This window comes from Protopterus annectens, chromosome 1.part0, assembly GCF_019279795.1.
Source record: "Protopterus annectens isolate FY-2018-M chromosome 1.part0, PAN1.0, whole genome shotgun sequence".
NCBI classification, from domain to species: Eukaryota; Metazoa; Chordata; order Ceratodontiformes; family Protopteridae; genus Protopterus; species Protopterus annectens.
In genome coordinates, this window is record NC_056725.1 from 366608655 (window position 1) to 366629809 (window position 21155).

General features: G+C 40.8%; 1 protein-coding gene across 2 annotated transcripts in view; it reads right to left on the reverse strand.

The window, feature by feature from the left end:
* Nucleotides 1-21155, reverse strand: part of HIVEP2 (HIVEP zinc finger 2) — a 660129-nt gene that overhangs the window by 252925 nt on the left and 386049 nt on the right. The window contains exons 1-3 of one of the 2 annotated variants that reach the window (XM_044060083.1): nucleotides 17270-17282; nucleotides 15739-15740; nucleotides 5726-5846 (exon numbers count right to left, since the gene is read on the reverse strand). The gene's annotated coding sequence lies outside the window, so the exon portion shown is untranslated. Of the gene's footprint in view, nucleotides 1-5725; nucleotides 5847-15738; nucleotides 15741-17269; nucleotides 17283-21155 lie in introns of those variants that run through there. The other variant, XM_044060075.1, reaches the window with a different exon arrangement.

Here is a 21155-nt window from a genome sequence, read left to right on the forward strand (position 1 = left end):
CGAACACTGGAAACTGCAAAATTCAAAATCCCGATTCAGCATAGTTGGCCCTTCAGCGGTATAGCTCTGTAAGCTAAGTGTGTGATAGTTATGGACCTTAGGGTTAGGGTGCAGGTTAAGGTAAGTGCATAGATAGTAATGTATGCAAGGGTTAGAAGTAGGGTTTTGTTAAGTGTATATGTGTGGGTTATTTATTTTGTTTGGGTATAGCTTATTAAGGAAAGTGTGCGATAGTTACGAACCTTAGGGTGCAGGTTAAGGTAAGTGCATAGATAGTAATGTACATAAGGGTTAGTATAGGGTTAGAAGTAGGGTTTAGGTTAGTGTATGTATGTGGTTTAGTTATTTTGTTTGGGTGGGTAGGATGTAGCGAGTGGTGTAGTGGGAAATATGTTTTATTTTCGTCACTGGGTGGATTGGCCAAACAAAATAATTTGGTGATGTGTATTTCCGCGTGTTGAGGTTTCAGTGAATTGTGCGTTCGCTTAATAGGTGTCGATCATGGTGTATTCGACAACCTAATCGTTCGCAATTATAATATAGACCCGAAAAAACTCCAATAATGTGAGACACAATGTATCAATCCCTGGGAGTGTTAACCAACCACATGGCAGATGAAGAAATTAAAGCAATAATCCTTCATGAAAGTTTGAATGCATCTGCTACCAATGAGGTGATAAGAATATCATTAGAGACAATGCTGGTGGAAAGTAAAATCAATGATGAACTTAAGGACTGTACAAATAAATCACTCAAAGAAGTAATGCAGACAGCAAGATGGTGAAGGATCATGCAAATGACATCTGTCACTACAGCAAGAGCAAAAGACACTGAAGGAGTGACTATCAATTTGGAAGTAAAACTGGCAACGCTCCAATACAACCAAAGCAATCAAAAGGAAAAGGCATAAAGAACGAATATGCATGTGATTGGAATCCTGGGGAAAGAACAGTTGGACTGAGACGGCCTGCATGCTAACTTTATAGCAATTGTAAAGGCTTATTGAGAGCTTAGGCTGAGCCCAGGATCCCTAAAATGTAATTTCAGCCATTTGTATAATATGCTACATCTTGTCTTCCACAGAAGAACCCTTTCATTCAGGTGATGTAGGCCTATAAGCCTCTTAGCATCAGGTTAATAACTTTTACATTTACATTGTTCCCAGAGCTTCCTTTACTGAAGCAATGAAGAGCACTCAGCCATCATGGAAATAGCCGTAGCCTACTGTAAATATTAGTGCGCACAGTCTACCAGAATGCACTCTAGAACCCATACTGTCTAAAGCATATTAAGCTTTTGAAAAACAAATATTCAGCAGTGTAAAGTATAATGTCTGACTTTACTCATATTAATAATGGGCATTATTTTCAACTTGTGTGTAAACTTAATACTACAGACACTTGTTCTAACCATACTTAACTAATTGTTCATGACTCGTGCTTAGTCTCTCTAGTTTACAAGGTAAATGTGTTTTGACTAAAGTTAAAATGTATTGCTACACTGGAGTATTCTTTTGTATAAGTGCCTGAACTGCATTTCACAAAATTGATGCTTGCTATACAGGCTTGTACGCGTCTCCTGTAGTTTTGAAGATTGTAACTTCAGAGAAAGCCTCCACATTCAGGCGTAACAGGTATATACTGGCCACATCAGTTGTTCTGCAACAGGTTCCGCCATTGGTGTTTACTAATCTTCCTGTCACTCACATGTCTGGATCACCTCTCCATACAGCCTTTCTGGCTTGAGGTTCCTGTCAGTCTTACAAGTACATAACATTTATATTCTTAAAGTTTGTTTCTTGCAGGACATGCTTGCTCAGTACATGGCAGACAAAACAGGATGGCAAAGGACTGGATGTGCTCTCCTTTTCCAGTAAATGACATCACAGTTTGCAGCAGCCCAAGGCGCATGCTCATCGAAGTGCAGAGGCAAGAGAAAGTTCAGAACTGCGACTAAAAGCAGATGGCGGAAGGAGAAAGTTTTACCGGCATCCAATTCAGAAGGCTTCTTGACAGTTCGAGTAATATGGTGAATATGTATCTGTTACTTTCATGCAGCAAACTGCAAAGAAAGTAAAACAAAAAAGTAAAAATAGTAGAAACAGACATCAAGTAATGCTAGCATTACCTCAGTGTTTCCAAGGAACAGATGGGATACTTCATACATGGTCCTAATAGTTGGAAACTACACTACCACACTTATATACACAGCCTAAAGAAATGCCCTCACTGAAGATCCAGGTCTGCACCATTTACACCTCTATAGCTGCTAGCTAGTAAGGTGTCAAAGGTCAAATGACTGACCATTTCTGTTGTTACCCACTTAACACAGACAGGATTAACCATGTCCAGAACTCCAATTAAAATAGGGTTCTACTCCCAGTATTGAAAAAAAAAATAGAAGCAGTTCTTTGCATTTTTCTTGTCTGAGCTATACATATTTGCTGCAGTCTTACAACGACCTGGAGAAAGTTTAATAAAAAGCATTTCATCTTCATGAAAAGTTAACATGTGGTTGGAGAAAAAAATTGTACTTCTTAGTAAGAGAAGGGAAGGCCAAAGGGAGAAGATGTTTTAGATAGCACTCACCTCCATCTTCTTCAAATAGATTGCAGGACAGCAACTTCCTGCTGTCCATAAAAGCTGTTCTGGGCTAAGTGTTAAAACTCTTCATCAAAAGCTTGAGACGCACAGTCACTTGGATCTATAACCTGCCACTGCTCACATCAGGGTTATTAACAGCGCAATGCTAGAGGTTCAGTGTAGAGCTCCTGCTGCACATACAACATGACACCAGAAAGAGCAATGCATCAAAGGAAGGAAATTTATTAATGAATACCAATGACATCCCACCATGGAAGATGGGGCAATTTTCCCATTATGATATAGAACCTCAAAAACAAGGCTGAATGGTAATCCATACAACAAATACAATGCAATCAAAACAAAAGGCTCGAATTTTAGGACTTTTTTTTTTGATTAGCCTGCTCCCTCGTGTTAATAAACACGACAGTTTAAACCCATGTATACTCAGGTGACATTAATATAAACATTTGTACACAAATGGCCCAGACATATGTGAAAGCCATTTTGCTGTTGCCCCCACCCCATTATTTTAAATATTTTCCATGGAACGTTTCCAATGGTTCCACTCCCTGTACCCTAGTGGTCCACTAGCGCATGCAATAGTCCAATCATAACATCAGGTATCTCCAAACTGTATGACAGCCCTCTGATCATGCAAGTCAGGCATTAGTGAGCAGGCCCGTGTACTGGTCTTGTAGAGGTCCTGGCCCCATCCCTGTAAATAGGTGGCTGCCTGCACAGAGAATGACGTACGTGCTTCCACCCGTATCACCCACTGCTCTGCAGTACATACACCACTTAACAGCACAAGCCTACCTGGTCTCCTCTGTATGTGATCACTTACAAGCAGGTGTCGCTAATGTAATGGGCAGGCTACTTCTCAGCTGCTCCTAGGACGTGCATGCTGATGTTTTACTGCTAGCCACTCAAACCTCTTCTCTCGCAAACGGCCTTTCCAGCACCGCTGTTGTTAAGGAAACATTGGCTGCTTGTTCACTGTACAGTTACTTGTGATATTATAAGTTCAGTAACCAATCCCATTCTTCTGCATTTACAGACGGAAAATCGCTATCAGAGCCAGGCAGCACAGTTGCTGTTTGCCATATGGATGACTCAGGTTTGGGCTTTAACCATATGAAATGTAATGCTAGCCTCACAAGTAGCAGCAGTCTGTTCCTTTAAAGTATCTCAGCTATTCCATCCTCCAGCAGCTGCCTTTAATCTAAACTTACTGGCATTATAGAAGTTAAGAATCAAGGGTGAAAGGAGCTGCTGCAAAGGCAGGGCTTACTGTCTTATACCAATGGAATTATAGTCAAAGGCAACTTTCATTAAAAGTGAAAATCCTTCTGCCTCTGCAGTGCAATACACAAGAAACAGTCTTACTGAGACTGTGTAAGGTAGATGGCTTTCCCTTTTTCCACCACTTCCTGGTCCACCTGGTTTACCTGCTGTTCCCTGGATCCTCTGCTTGGTTCCCATCAGTGAAGCAACGTCTGACCTTTTGCAGAGGCTAAAGTTCCAATAGGACATCTGCCTAGGAGAAAGTTACAGTTTACTACTTTGGAACCATAGCTACTAATGATACAGATGCAGCTAGGGTGCTCCTTGGCTGAAATGGACCAGAAACAGCACTTGTGTGGACAGGCTGAGAAGGCTGGCAATACAAAGCAAAGATTCAACTGAAGACACAGAATATGCAAAAGCTCCCAGCTGAACAGTACGATACAGCAGCAACAGGAAAGCCTCACTGTCATTTCCTATTGTCTTGATTTAAGCCTTGCATCTTGCTCAAGGGATTCTGCTCTGTGTTCTTTTTTAGAACTACATCCCCATGGACAGAACATTTTCCTTTAAGAGCTCCCGGTTTTCTCCAGGCCTAATCATGCATGAACAGTACTGTTAATAACTACAGTTCTACTGAAAATCTAAGTCCTTTAGCACCTAGTTTCTCCTTTGTATTGTGTATAAATCACAAAAGTAGATTTGATGATTTTTCAACTAATATTAAAGTGCAGCATTTTTCCACAGAGAACTAGAACTGACTGTTTCAGTCTGTTTTGCCAAGAGCTCTATGTGTATGGCTGACACTCTGTCAGTGCTACCTAACACAAAATTCAATAAATAATTTAAAAGAAGTGTGGCATTTTATGGGCATAGGTATACAAGGAGTTCAAATACACTCCTCTCAGAATATAGAAGTGCATGCATGTAGCTTAGGTGAGTTATGTATGGCAGCCACTGCTTAAACCTGGGACACAGCTAGCCTGTCCTTAAATGTCATACGTTTTAATCCCATAAGATGCCATGCATATAATGTTAGTTACTTTAAGATCACAAAATAAACACAGATTCTTAATTCAGAAGTATGTATGGCACGTTACAGCATGCTAAAACGAGTTAGCTAACTACTTTGCACAAAGAAACTTTCTGTCTTTTTTTTGGGGGGGGGGGGTCATCACAAAAAATGGGTAGCAAGAGGAATAGTTTATAACCAAATTCACATCATTGCTTTAGTTGAAATTCTGCTAAAGTACACTGGGAAATCATAATATCCTTTTTTATAAGGAAGTGAGAATACTGTGCCAATGTCCTTTGATGTAAAAAAACACATGGATGATTAAGTTATTAAAATACAGGAGAACATTACCCCATATTGACCTGAGGGCTACGAGCTGCAACAAGGTCTCCTTGCTTTGTATTTACTGTCTTTATTATTATGTAATAACTACTGTATATATTACTTTTGAAATTAACAATACAATTTCAGTTAAAATTCAACAAACCTATCAAACCAAAGGCAAATGAATCCAATCCAGTTCATATCACTAAACACAATTTTAAAAAGGCAACCAGTGACAGATGGCAACTACAAGGAGCAGTTACCCATTAAGCTGAACTCAGGTTGAATGAGTCACAGAAACAGAGCTTTAACACCGCATTCACAGTGAAGAAAACAGTTTAAAAAGATGTCTATGACAGGCATAAAAATCTCAGTGCTGAGTCAGTGTAATTGCATTCAAAGCAAAAACCAGAAAGCACAGTGAATGAAAGGCAATCATGTAGGATGTAAATAAGTTGAAACAAATGAAATCTGTGTGGGGGGCAAAGGATTCATATCTGAGGTTTTAACTACCTACCATTTTCTTAATGTAGATTCTTTTACCAATGATGTACCTCAATCAGGACAATGGAATTCTGTTCACTCCATGCTTGAAACTGCAGATATTACTATTCCCTCTTGGATGCTGGATTTTCAAACTGTCAAAAAACAAAACAAAAAGAAAGCCATGGATGTCAAACATTTAATTTTACTTGCATTACCTTGCCTTGTGAATGAACACTTACAGATAAGATCTTATTAATATGCTGAAAGACAGACACCAGCTTAACCATATAACAAGTATCTGCATTTTTGGCAAATGTCAAATAGCAAATAAATTACCTAAAAAGCCATGTGACTCACACCATAAAAGTAACAGTAATATTCAACAGCAAATATTCATTAAAAGGTCTGGTATACAATACAAGTTCAGGGCATGATGTTTTCACTTTTCCTGTATGTGTTCAAAACGCAGCCAACTAAGCTAAGTAACACCATAGGTAAATACTAGGCTACCAGAGGTCAGAATCAAACCATGCACCTTGTACTTGTGAGGTAAAGATCTTAACTATTATAAAGACACGGGTTTACATTAATTGAAAAATGTATACAAATTGTCACTGCAGCTACATCTTCTGATGGAGGAGCTCACTACAACCACTAATTAGTGGTAGTGACTACTAATGGAAGTGTACTTTAAAAAAAGCAGAAGTGTGGCCACAAATGGTGGCCAACATGCAGCTATGAGATCAGCAACACGCCCATGACTTGATTATTTATTTATATTTATTTAAATTTGTTGACCAGGAGTGTCCGAATGGACGTAGGTCCATTTTCAGTGGAGGCCCGGGGAGAAAAGCTCCACAGTTAAAATAAACAGACAGTAGTTACATTGGATCACATAGCGATTAACAATTTACATAGCAATTACTTACAACATATTTACAGATGAAGAACATAGTACATCAGTAGACAACTAGAATCTTTATCTGTGAAGTGCATACCAGACATTAACAAATGTTACAAGAAGAAGAAGAAGTTTGTGCTGTATAATAAGTACTGGCTTATGAGCATCTGAGCTTGCTATAATCAAGGTAGTTAGTGGAGTGGAAAGAAAGGTAGTGGTTGGATGGGGTGGATGATATTAAGAGTGGGAGTTGCAAGGGCATAGCCAGCATGTTTTTAGTTGCGCTTTTAGTAAAGTTTGATAAACTTTAAAAAAACAAGACAAATCCAGGGCTTCTATAGAAGAGATCTGCAGTCTCAATAAAAAAAAAAATAAGTTTCATCATTCCAATTACTTCCTTGGTTTAGCTTTGGTGGTTGGATCTGAGAAAGCATTACTCGGGAAAATGAATACAATTGGCAGATAAACTTTAACCATATCTACATATACAAGAAAAAGGAACAGCTGTAAGCAAAGATGAAACTGACCAGGGCTTGAAAGACACCACCATGTCTGCAATCACACCAATGCCATTTTCCCTGTTTTATACTTAATATATACTTTCTCTGTCCAAGTCTGCCATTCTTCACATACATGTTCCCTGTCCAAACTAACCACAACTAAATTCAGTAGCCATACAACATTAGCACTTGAACAGTCTGAGTTAATATTGTGGGTTTATTTTCATTAGGCATGTGCCTGTTGTTTTAAGTTACATGCAATAAAGTCAAAGCAGGACAGGCAGAAGAAGAACAGGTGTGCTTGACCTACAGGGAAGCCTTCCCTGTATGACCTGTGGGACCTATCCTACATTACTTCAGAGGCAATCAGTACCACGCCAGATGATGGAGTTTAAATGACTAAATGTTTACAAGTATAAAGATGAAAACCAAGCACTTCCACTTTTTAAACACAATCTCTTAATGTATACTTTTAACTCGCTTCTCCTCTCACTCCGTATTGAAAAAGTAGCACTCCTCTTTGTCCTGGGCAGTCATAAAATGGTACCCCATGCAACAGAGAGTGTTGGACTGAGATGAGTGTTGCCGAACAGTGCACATTTCAATGAAGTACACCCAACACCTTTTGGGGACAGTTGCTTTAAGATGAAAGGGCTTTTGTACCCTAGGTTTTGTCAGATCATTCACCTTACACATTCATTTCTACCCACTCACTTTAATAATTGTCTGTTATATGTACATCATCGGTTGCTTTCTATAAATGATTAACAAATCCACATGGGATTCATCCTTAGCTATGATATAGTGAATGGAGTTTTTCTAGAAACATGAAAAAAACATTCAGCTTTGCGTTTAACATTATCGAATGCAGAATGTTTTCACAGCAAAACATCTGCTCAAAATCAAGTATCCAGCTTTGGTGAAACAAAATAGGAAATAAGCAAAGGACAAAACATTTAGCTTACACACTTTGAAGAGTTCTGCAGAACTGAGACGAAATAAGACTGCAAACATGCATCTTCTCACATACACAAAGTAGCACAATCTCAACAGGTTCTTAGCAAGAATGCTGCAATCTTAACTTTGACCGTGTAACATCTGTGAAGCTGAGGCTGGCAGAAGCGGCATTTAGTTCTGGTATGCCTGCACTGACAGCATTCTGTTTTACTACACAACCTCAGCATTAAAAATAAATCCATACTGCATCTGCATATACATCCTAAATAAATACTATAAACACTGTTTCAAAGGTAATAAAACAGCCTACATAAGTAGTCTTCCCAAACAAGTTAGATGTGTCATTCATACAGCCAGCACACGCTTTACAAGAAAAAAAAAGTGTCTTTAGAATAATCCTGGAATTTTGCCAATGTCATTCAGACGTGTAAATTGTTTTTGGAGAAAATCAGTTCCTGTTCTGCAGCACAAAACAAAGCAAAAACATTTAAGTTGTATATTACTGAAGTTTTGGCTTACAATGCCTGTAACTGATTAAAATGTCCAGTTTGGTCTACTGCACATAATTAATGGTCACTATGAAAACACCTTACAAGACAGTTAGTACAGTGTGCTGCTGTTACTTAGGAGGCTGCTTTAAAAAAAAAGGCATGTGGCATGTGCAGAATTGGAATAAACTAGGCTGGCAAGCTGTCAGCTAGTCTAAACAACGGAGGAATCAAAAAGAGTGTTATACCTTGTAGGCAAGGTAATGAATCTGTCACTATACTTGCTTATAATCAACAAATCAAGCTCCTTTAAAGTGGAGCTTTTGCAGGTGTCAGACTATGCTTACAAATTAGAAAGAAAAAAACATGTTGCAACAATACGCTTAAACTTTCTGAAGGTGCCCCGTACTGTGGAACTCTTGTACACTATGTGGAAAGTAACGTAAACCTGGCAATTGTACAAACAGCACTCAGAACCAGTGGTGATGCTTAACAGTTACAAAACATTTGTAGTATAAATACATCACAAGCTTGAAATACAGTTAATGGCAGAAAAAGATACAATCTAATGTTCCAAAAGAAGACAAACTACAACATTTGTAGAGCTGTATAAACTGTTCATATATCTGTCGTCAGCCACCTGGACTATGAAGTCACTGTAAGCTTAACAAAAAAGCAGATGCCTTTGGTAAAATTAGTTTATCTACAACATACTGGGAAAAATGAACCAGGAGATAAAGGCTTTACCTTTGTTCCATCTACTAGGTTAAATCTAACAGATGTCCTTACTGAATTAAAAGTATAAACTAAAAAGTACAGTTGTGTACACTTACCATAAATGTAGATGTTCGAGTGTATTCATTGTTGCAGTCATTACATTTGGGTAATCTGCTGGCAGGTTGCCCTCAGTCAGCCTGAATTCCAAAGTCTTCGGTCCTGCGTCGGTTGCTGTCTCCTCTTCCATGACGTCAGGTCGTCAGGGGTACAAAACTTGCAGCCGACGCCATTTTCTTTAGTTTTTCTTGCCCCAGAAGTCAGGTGCCCCCAAAAAGGTAGCAAAAATATGTATATGTAAATACATGCATCAATATAAACTTTACCTTTATCTACAAGCAAATACACCACATAGGTTGTAGAAGAAAGAGAAGGAAAGATAAACTCCAGAATGAAAGGGGGAATGGCGGGAGGGTAACGTGGACTGCAACAGTGAATACACTTGAACATCTACATTTATGGTAAGTGTACACAACTGTACTATGTTCTTCATGTTTCACTGTTGCAGTCATTACATTTGGGTAGAATCCCAAAGCTATGGTTGGGTGGCTGGAGCTAAACAGCATTAGGTACGGCTATAAGGCCCTGCAGAACTGCAGTGGCAAAGCCTGCCCTGGACTTAGAGTAGAGAGGCAAATGATAATGCTTTGTAAAGTTGTGAACAGAACTCCAAGTAGCAGCCTCTAGAATGTCTTTGGTTGGTACTCCTCTGAGAAAGGCTGCTGAAGTAGCTGCAGCTCTGGTGGAATGAGACCTAATGCCCTTGGGCACAGGTTTACCATGGTGTAAGTAGCAGAAACGAATGCAGTGGCTTATCCACTTTGAAATAGTCTGCTCTGAAATAGCCTTTCCTTCTGATCCTGCAGCATATGCCACTAGTAATTGCTCAGTTTTTCTTATAGCTTTAGTCCTGCTCAAGTAGAATCTTAGCGGTCTGTGCACGTCCAAGAAATGCAGAATTTTCTCCCCCTTGTTCTGCAGATTTGGATAAAAGGTTGCCAGATGAATAGACTGGTTAAGAGCCACACTGGAAACCACCTTAGACATAAATGTTGGATTTGTCCTCAGAGACACCCTGTCTGGGTAAAATATGATAAAAGGCTCTACAGCCATGAGGGCCTGTAGCTCTGAAACTCTTCTTGCTGAATTAATTGCTAGTAGCAGAGCTGTTTTCCATGATAAGAACTTTATATCAGCGGTAGCAGCTGGTTCAAATGGAGGCAGGGTGAGCTTTTCCAACACATAATTGAGGTCCCATGCAAGTATTGGTGATCTTCTAGGAGGCCTTAAATTTTTGGCTCCTCTAAGATACTGCTTTAGTAAAGGATGAGAAAAGATTGGTGGTTCTGTACTGTAATGAGCCGAAATGGCAGAGGCATGGATTTTAATTGATGAAAAAGATAGGCCTTTGTCAAGCATGTCAGTTAAGTATTGTAATATCTGAGGAATATTTGATTTTGCTGTATCAGTTCCGTGTGCTTGATTCCAAGCATAGAATCTCTTCCATTTGGCAGCATAAGATTTTCTAGTACTAGGCCTTCTGGCTTCCAAAATGACACCAATCACAGCTTTACTGAGAGGAGTTGTTTGTATGACTACATGATTAGCCATGCTGCCAGGTTCAGATTCTGTAGTTGGTTGTGCAGGATCTGATTGTTTTGCTGGGACAGTAGTTCAGGTCTTTGAGGTAAGGTCCAAGCTGGGTATTGTGACAAGTTCCTTAGGATTGGGTACCAGTAATGGCGGGGCCAGTCCGGGGCAATTAGTATCATCTGTGATTTCTCTTGTCTGACATGCTGAAGACTTGTGGATCTAGTTTCCAATCGTGTGGGTCCTTAAGGTTTCTGCTTAAATCGTCTGCCAGATTATTCTGCTTTCCTGGCAGGAATTGAGCTTGAAGATGTATTTGATAAGTCAAAGCTGTGTCCCACAGTGCCATGGCTAATCTGCAAAGGGGGTATGAGTGTGTGCCCCCCTGCTTGTTTATATACCACATGACAGTGGTGTTGTCCGTCTTTATCAGTAATTATCCTGGATGAAGTAAGTCCTTGAAGGCTGTCAAGGCATTTTGAACAGCTAGCATCTCTTTCTGGTTGATATGTAGATGCATTTGTTTTGGGGTCCATATGCAATGAATGCATCTTCCCGCCATGTGGGGCCCCCCAGGCATAATCTGATGTGTCTGTTGTTAAGGTTTGGCTGGCAGGGGGTAGAGTGAAGGTCAGTCCCATGTTTTGGTGACATGCCTTTGCCCACCATAGAAACTCCTGTTGTAGGCAGGGAATGAGAGGAATCATTGTTTCCAGACTGTGACAATGTTGACTCCATAAACTTTTTAGGTAGCATTGAAGTTTCCTCATATGCAGTCTTGCATATGGAATCAGTAGGATGCAGGATGCCATGAAGCCCAAAGCCTGCAGAATTTGTCTTGCAGATAACTGGGTTTTTGTTGCCATCAGTTTGAAGTAAGTAGTCAGTTGCCTGTGCTTGTCTGGCATGAGGTAAGCCATCTGGGCAGTTGTATTCAAGCTTGCACCCAGGAATGTTATCTTTTGAGAGGGTACCAGTTGTGATTTCTTTTCGTTTATTGTGTACCCTAGGCATGTTAGAAGCCTTTTCACAAACACCAGGTGTTGAAGAAGAATGTCCTTGTTCTCTGCTTGAATGAGACAGTCGTCCAAGTAAGGATATATTTGAATACTTCTTTGTCTGCAAAATGCAATTACTGGTGCCAGGCACTTTGTAAAGACCTTGGGCGCAGTAGATAAGCCAAAGGGCAGTGCAGAGAATTGGTAATGCATTAAGCCGGCCTTGAATCTGAGGTATCTTCTGCACGACTGTCTTATTGGGACATGCAGGTATGCCTCTTTTGGGTCTAATGTCACCAGCCAAGCATTCTTGCCCAACATGGGCAGAAGCTGCTGCAAAGTTAGCATTTTGAATTTTGGAATGTCCAGGTATGTGTTCAAAATCGATAAATCCAGTACTGGGCGCCAGGCCTTGTCCTTTCTGGGTACCAAGAACAGTCTCGAGTAAAAACCTTGTCCTTTTTCCTGTTCTGGTACTGGTTGAATGGCCCCCATATCCATGAGGGATGTAACCTGTTTCTGTGCCTCTACCCATTGATTTTTTGGCAGATCTGGCCAACCGTTTGCCATTGGCAGAGTATGGAAATGGAATCTGTATCCCTGTTATACTATGTTTAGCACCCACTTGTCCTGGGTTATTAACTGTCAATTTTGAGCAAAAAGTGCTAATTTTCCCCCTAAGGGTGCTGCCAAAAGATAAGTGCTTGGTGCAGGTAGAGGGAAGACATTGGGACTGTTTTCTATAGGTTTGCGCTTTATCTCCTCCAGATTTGGAGGTAGAAGCGCCCCACTGCTTTGACCTGTATGAATCTTGCGCCTGGTATCTGGAACCCTTCGGGCATCTGGATTTGCCCCTTTGAGCTCTGTCTGACACAGGAAAGGACCATTTTTCTGTAGGCTGGTGTCTACTGAATCTTGGTGGCTGCACTTGTAAGAAGACTTAGCTTTGTCTTCCATTTTCTTTAAAACCTCTTCTGCCTTAATACCAAACAGAGTATCATGCTGTAAAGGTGCATCTAGCAATTTAGCTTTAACATGATCAGGTAAATTTTGTTCCTTTAACCAGGCATACCTCCTAATCACAGATCCAGTAACTGCGGCCCTGCAGGAGACCTCTAAGGAATCAAAACCACATTGCAAAGTATGCTTTCCAACCTGTTCAGCTGCATGCAATAATTCCTGCAATTCTTTATTTTCTGCACATTCAGAAATCAACATCATTTTCTGTTTCAGCAATCCCATAACATGTTGTTGATACTTGAGCATATGAAATTGACAGTTTAAGGCCCTAATTGCCAAGGTAGCAGATGTATAAACCTTTTTTCCCCATCTAACCAGTGCCCTTGAATCTCTGTCAGAGGGGGTAGGATTTTTTGCTGTTGAGGCCTTAACTCCCTTTGGACCCTGTGAAATAGGTTCAGGATCAGCAGCAGGGTTTCTAAATAAAAATTTATGTGAGTCAGGGACCCTGTAATATCTGTCAGGCTTGCTGGGAGCCAGAGGTAAGGAGTCAGGGGTCAAGCTTGACTCCGAAAACACATCATCCACAATGTCTAAAACAAGGGGCATTGCTAAAGGCCTGTGCTGAGGGAGAAGAAGTAAATCCCTGAGCCTCTTTTTTGATTCTGAGAAATATTGACTCTCCCAGTGAAAATGCTCCCTCAAATTATGCAAGGTTTCTCCAAATGAATAATCCTCAGGGCATGATGCAGATGGTACAGACTCCTCTGCATTTGAATCCTCATAGGGAGGTATAGATAATTCTTGATCAGAAGAGGAATCAGAAGAAACAGAAACCTGATCTGAAGATTCATAATCAGTGTCTTGCCTAGACCTCTTATCTGGAGGGGGATGGTTACCCCTGATCAAGGTAATAAGGTCTTCGGCCATTTTGATCATCTGTTTTTTAGGCATAGAGGCCTGTGCATGTGGCTCATGCGTCAGTTTTTTAGTTTTAGAAGTTGCTTTTGTCTTTGGTTTTGCAGCTGTCGTCGGTTTGATATACAAATGTTGAGGCCTGAATACACCCTCAGAAGCCGGTGCCTGCTCAGTGGCTCTGGACCCATCCGAGGGAGATACATCCATCGATCCAATACTTTGAATATCTCGCGGCATGCCGGACTCCACATGGGTGTAGATAGGGGCCTGCGACTCGAATGTAGTGGGTATCAGGGGCTGCAAAAAAGCCTCACTGAGTACCAGCGAACCGGCGACTGGCTTAGGAGAAGCTTCGTCGTCAGTTTTAGACCTCAACTGTCTTTCTCTGTCCTTTTCTTTGCATTTATTTATGTACTCCGGTAGTCGGATTGCTATCCGATGACATTTCTGGGTAGTTAAATCTGTTTCCAAAATACTTTGAGGCAAAAATATACCGACGCTTAATAGTGCGTTGGTTAAATCTAGCACAAAACCGACAACCAGGAATGCTGTGATCAGGGCCTAGGCAAGGAATACAGTATAAATGGAAATCCTTATGAGGTAGTTGCTTCCCACAAGTAATACAATTGTTAACTTTTTCTGACATCGGTATGGAGCAAGAAAAAAGTTTCCCCAACGGGATACTTAGCTTTAGTGAAGACTTTGGTTCTGAAACTCAAACTCAAATATTTCAGTAGTCGGCCGACCGGCACTTGCGAAATGTTTCTGCTTCGGGCACCGTGCGCCAAGAAAGACTAAAGAAAATGGCATCGGCTGCATGATTTATACCCCTGACGACCTGACTTCATGGAAGAGGAGACAGCAACTGACGCAGGACCCAAGACTTTGGAATTCAGGCTGACTGAGGGCAACCTGCCAGCAGACTATCCAAATGTAATGACTGCAACAGTGAAACACGAAGAACATCACTGAATTTCAGCGTTTTATTCAAAGATTGTACCAAAATGGGAGGAAACAAGATGAGTTAAAAAAAAATGTACTTACTGCTCATCACTTCACCCGATTAAAGGAAAAAATGTGTGAAAAAGACTTGTATGAATGCATAAAGCCCATAAAACCCATGGAGATTATAATGTTCAAAAAGATGAAAAGAAACTGTTAATGATCTGACTAATGGTAGATCCCTACAACTTATGAACTGTTGAACAAAACTAAAATTTCTTTCTATTGAGTGTTGCTTGTCATCCCAGTGTAATTTTTATTTCTTTGTTTCTTGGTTCTTATAGATGCATTTTTTGTTACTGCTTTTGTACTGAGAAAATGCTGCATATAAAAAGTATTGCGGTATTCCATGAAAACAAAACATACTAAAGTAGAAGTAATTCTAGCCACGTGGAACTCTCCAATCTGGACATTCTCTCTCTATCTGTAAGCATTCTATTTGTTTGTTTGTGTCTTTTGGCTTTTCCCGGTTAGGGGTCGCCACAGCGGAACTCTGGTCCGCTAATGATTGGCAGCAGATTTTTACGTACCGAGTTGCCAGCTCTGACGCACAACCTTCAACGAAGGTACGCCCATTCACGCATGTCTCCACACAGAAGACGTTCTAGCTGAGAATCGAACCGAACAGTGTCTTACTGTGAGGCGACAACGCTACCGCAGCACCACCACCGCAGTTGCATCTGTAAGCATTCTATTAAGTTTCTATAATGCAGGAATCCTGCACCAAAAATGCGATGGTGCAACAAAGGCTTGTGCAACATGGCAACTGGTATCCCCGCTTAATGCGTGGATATGCAGCAGAAATTGATCGACCTTTGAAAACTTGCTCAGGCACTGGCCATAAGCAGAAGTTATCTACTACTGGAATGCTGCACACAGTGCAACCATCATCCACCAAATAACAGCTAAAAGTGTATGAATGGAATGTGTATCCTCACCTCTCCAAAAAAACAAACTGCTTATGAAACAAGTCATTATAATTCAGCTTGCTGCACTATGATTTCATCATCCACATCAGAATATCAGCGAGCACAACCAGTCCACACTAGTCAGTAATTGTATGGAATCCCCAAAAACTATTATGCCAGTCAATGCATTTGGCAGTAAAAAGCAATTGTTGGTCAGTAAACACAGACACTGGAACACAGACGTGATGTAATAATACCTTTTACTGGACCAACAAAGGTTTTGCAATTACAACATGAGCTTTCAGGCTGGCCAGAGTTCCCAAAGAATGGTTCTTGTGAGTCTGAAAGCTCAAGTAATTGCAAAGGCTACATTGGTTTAATTAAAGGTATTACACCACATCTGTGTTCCAGAGTCTTGTGTCTTCTGTTAATGGACCAACACACCATTTGCTAATTTCTTCTACTGTCAGTCAGTAATGATTCTAAATATATATATATATATATATAGAGCAGCACTCGCATGCAGGCTGATAAATGCAAAAACAGGCAGAAGGATATTCCAGGTACTCTTTATTAGAAGACGCTTGTGCTCCAACTAACCTTTTGTAATGGATTTCTAGATAAACCACACAAAGCCTGTACAATACTAAATGCTATAAAGGGAGGGGAGGAATTTCCATTTAGGTTGCCTCTATTTTTTATGTCCATGGAAAATATTTCCAAGGTACATCACAATGTCGCAAATCAGACATAAATACCTCTCAACCTCTTTGCCTAAAAAGTCTGGCTAAAGACAAAAATAATTAGGGAAAACAGCACCAAAGTTATGGACAAATTTTAAATATTGCTCTTGTAAACTTAGAAAGTTCCTACAATATGATAGAATGATACCACAGTACAAGGACAAAATGATTGACTTCAACAATTGGCTAAGCTTCTGGTGTCATTCTAAGGGGATCCAGTATTTGTCTGTCTGGGACGACATGATCGACAGTCCACGATGCTTTGCTAGAGATGGCCTGCACCTGTCGCCCTTAGGATTCCGGACACTGGCTAAGACTCTTGCCACCCCTATAGTGCCTTTTTTAGGCAAGGTTAAAATGACTAATTCACCACCGTAACAGGTACAAGCAAGCAAAATCTGATGGTAATGCTACTCAATGCTAGAAGTCTAAACCTCAAAATGCACTCACTCGAGGCACTCCTTAAAATGGAGAACATTGACATCTGTGCAGTGACAGAGACCTGGTTCAAAGCTCCAGAGAACACCCCTGCATTACCAGGCTTCAATTCATACCACACCTTTCGGCCACCTAACCCAGAAAGAAGTACTAAAGGCGGAGGCGTGTCCATATTCATTAAGGATATCCACACCTCCAGGCTAGTTGCACAGTATAAAGCATCCGAGATTATCCAAGTGCAACTAACTCTGGGCAAGACCGCAATCCAAACTGTAGCTTGCTACAGACCCCCCACCATGCCCCAGGATTCACACTCCTCATTTCTTGATACAGTGGAAAGTATTAGGGTACAACCCAACACCCTAATAATGGGCGATTTCAACTACCCCACCATTAACTGGGAAAACTACTCATGTACCAACTCTTTTGCTCAACATTTTCTAGAATTCATAAATTCCAACGCCTTGGATCAACTTATTCACACCCCCACCAGAGGCAGCAATATCCTAGACCTGGTCATTACCAACATGGGAAAACGGTGTTCCACACCAGAGGTCAAATCCTCGTTGGTCAGATCCGACCACAAGCTAATCAGCCTAGACATCCACATCCCACCCCCAGCCCCAATTAGGGAAACCATTGTAAAAAACTTCTCAAAAGCCAACTTCACACTTCTTAAGACAGAAGTGGCAAACTTCATGACACCCATGCAGACAGACAATAGAGGTATGACTGCCGAATCCTACACAAATGCACTTTATAAGCACTTACACGAGTGCATGGATCATGCTAACCCTAATAGAACCAAGATGTTATCCTCCAAAAAAAGGAAGCCAATCTGGTGGTCCTCTGCCATAAACAAACTCTACAACAGAAGAAAGAAACTGTTGCAAAAAAGAGTAAAATCCCATGACTGGAGGAACTCCCTGGTCAACCTCAGTAAGAAGCTGAGATCCCTCATAAAATCTTCCAAAGCTAGTTACGAAAACAAAATTGCCACTGACTCTAAAGACAACCACAAAGCATTCTATAGCTATGTCAAGAATCTAAATGGGAACACTCAGATCTGCTCTGAGTTACAGCATAATGGCACTAAATATACAGAACCAACTGATATTGCCAACATCCTAGCAGATAGGTTCAGTGCTAACTTTACCCCCCTCTCACCCCCTAGAGGGCCCATCTCTATACCGGAAGAATGCAAAGTTCCTTTAATCACGGCTGCACAGGTAAAAAACACACTTTCCAAAGCCAAGAACACAGCATCCATGGGACCTGACAATATCCCAGGCTGCGTTCTACATGAACTACAGAATGAACTGGCACCCTACCTAAGTACCATGTTCAATCATAGCCTCACCTCAGGCTTTGTACCCACTGAATGGCACACCGTGACAGTTACCCCACTCCACAAAGGGGGAGCCACGACGGACCCCGGGAACTACCGCCCCATTAGCCTGGTGAGCCTGGTCTGCAAGGCCATGGAACGTATCATTGTGGAACTCATAAACAAAGACATTGGTAATCTCCAAACTCTGGACCCTACTCAGTTTGGATTTGTAAAAGGCAGATCATGTCTCCGAAACCTGACTGACTTCTTTAAAGCAGTCAACAAAGCCATAGATGAGGGTAAAATGGTTTACACAGCTTATCTAGATCTCGCCAAGGCTTTCGACACCATCCCCCACTCTGGAATTATAGATAAGCTCACTAAACTAGGTATAAATCCCCATGTCACAAGATGGGTTGCCAACTGGCTCATGGACAGAACCCACATTGTGAAAGTAGCAGATTCCAAATCCGACATCAGACCAGTGACAAGTAGAGTACCACAGGGTTCAGTCCTGGGTCCTCTCCTGTTTGGTATCTACTTCTCTGAAGTGCAGGCCAACACAGAAGGTCTTTGGCTAACAAAGTTTGCAGATGACTGCAAACTAGGAGCCATAATCGAAACTCCTAACGATGTGGACAAACTACAAAAGGGCCTCACTGAGACAGATACCTGGTGTCAAATCTATGGCCTGAAGCTCAATGCCAAAAAGTGTACTGTCATCCCCTTTGGTAAAAACTCTGTACCCATGAACTACCACATAGCTGGTAGTCTACTTAATGCCGAAAATGTGATGAGACCTTGGGACACAGGTGGACAGTAGTCTCTCCTTTGATAATCACATCGCCACAGTGGTCAGGAAATCCTTCTACGTGACTCATCTCAGTGACTCATCTCATCACAAAAGGATTCTCATCCAGAAAAAAAGAGGTCATTGTTCCCCTCTACTCATCACTCATTAGACCCATTATAGAGTACAACGCCCCTTTTGGTATGTACCTCACAAGACATCTACAACAACTGGAAATACCACAGAAATACCTCACAAAGAGGATTACTGGCCTCAAACAGATGTCCTATGCAGACCGTCTCAAAAAACTCCAGCTTTACTCCATCGCATATCGCCTACTCAGGGGCGATCTCTGCCTAACATACAAAGCTATGTCAAACCCAGAGCTGTTGGACATGCTCCACTTAAGGAAATCCCAATCCCTCCAAGCTACACGCTCTAGGGACCTAAACCTTGTCACCACAATAAACAGAACATGCTGGAGGGATAGATTCCTGTCCCAGAGACTTCCCATACTCTGGAACAGACTACCTATCTATGTCAAACAGAGCTCCTCATTAGCACTCTTCAAGAAAAATATTGATGATTGGATGGGAAATGGGAAATTCACCCCAGGGATCACTTCTGTGGCTCTGCTCGACAGGGGCACAGGAAAATAATTTTCTTGGGTGGCGAAAGCCAGGGTACATTTTTTGGCTAGGCTTGTATGGGCCCTAGGGCCGATAGCCTAGTACCTACCTATGAACCTATGAATAAAAGTAATTGTGTTATCATGCATTTTCTGAAGGATATCAGGTTTGAAATTTAACTGCGTGTCATTATTCAGTGAATTCATACCTCTCTAATTTGTCACAAAAATCCAGAAAACCACACATTTTATGAGGAACAGACTAAAATTAAGAGGCAAAACTCTAGACATTCTGCGAAAATCTGGACAGCTGAGAGGTATGCAAACATCTTGAGATGTAGTTATGAATGGAAAAAAATCCTACTTAAGTGTTTTCATGTATTCATATGCAATGAACAGTAAAAATAGAGTGAAAATGGAAATACAAGAAATGGAAAACAGACATCATGTGTTATAGACCCTACAGTAGCACTAAGTTATCCTTCATTTTGGCCTTGTATTTCTGCACTGTAAAGCCTAAGGACACGTCTATGCCATCAGACTACAGAGCAATGCATTTACATATCAAAGTGCCAGGACATGCACTGGTTTTCCACTATGATGCATCGCACGTGCTTACACTTTTACTGAATATTTACTCAAGAGAGAGATCAGAAGATGCACAACAGATGGTTTTAATAATGTCATGTGATTCCAATCTTTTTTCAATGTCACTTATGATTATATTCTTACAGAATGACACTGCAACTAAGTCAGACTGACATTTTCATTCCTATCCAAAAGATGGGTTCATATGACAAATATGAAAGTTTCTGTTTCAGGTGCCCCAAATGATTCATAAACATAATGCACTAATGCGTACATGTATCAAGTGCACTATAGTTATTACCATGTTTCACAGACATGGAAAGCAGTCCTGAAGGGTGACAGACAAAGGACCATACATGCCTAGGAACTGTACACAGGGCTGCATATTACACAGAGGAACACTTTTCTGGGTAGCACCACAGCACTACACAGAACAGCAGCTCAGTACCTTTCAACATGACTTATTCAAACTGCTCTGTTGTCATGCTTAGCCGTTGCTCAAAAAGAGCTATCAGTCATAAGCCATGACTATGGACCTGAGGTCATTATTTATTTATTGCATGCATTCATTTATTCCTTTTGTTGATCACAAAAGTCTGATTAGGTAACAACCACTTTTCAACAGAGTCTCAGGAAGGAAAGCTCCAGTTATGAAAAAAATAATACAATAGGATATAAAATAAATATCCTTATCAACGGATTACTGTATCTGAAGCAAAAGACAACGGAGAAGTAAGAGTTGCAAGTGTACTACTTTTTTAACAATCGGGGAAAAAAACAGCAATTTATAATTACATTGATGGCTGAGGGATTTACAAACAACATAGAAAGGATTCTGAGCACTACAGATTTCAGAGAAGAGACACAGGAAGTGAACCAACAGTGGTAGAAATAAGAGGGAGTGAGAAACAACAGAGGCGGCAGAACAGGAGTATATGGTATAAGAGG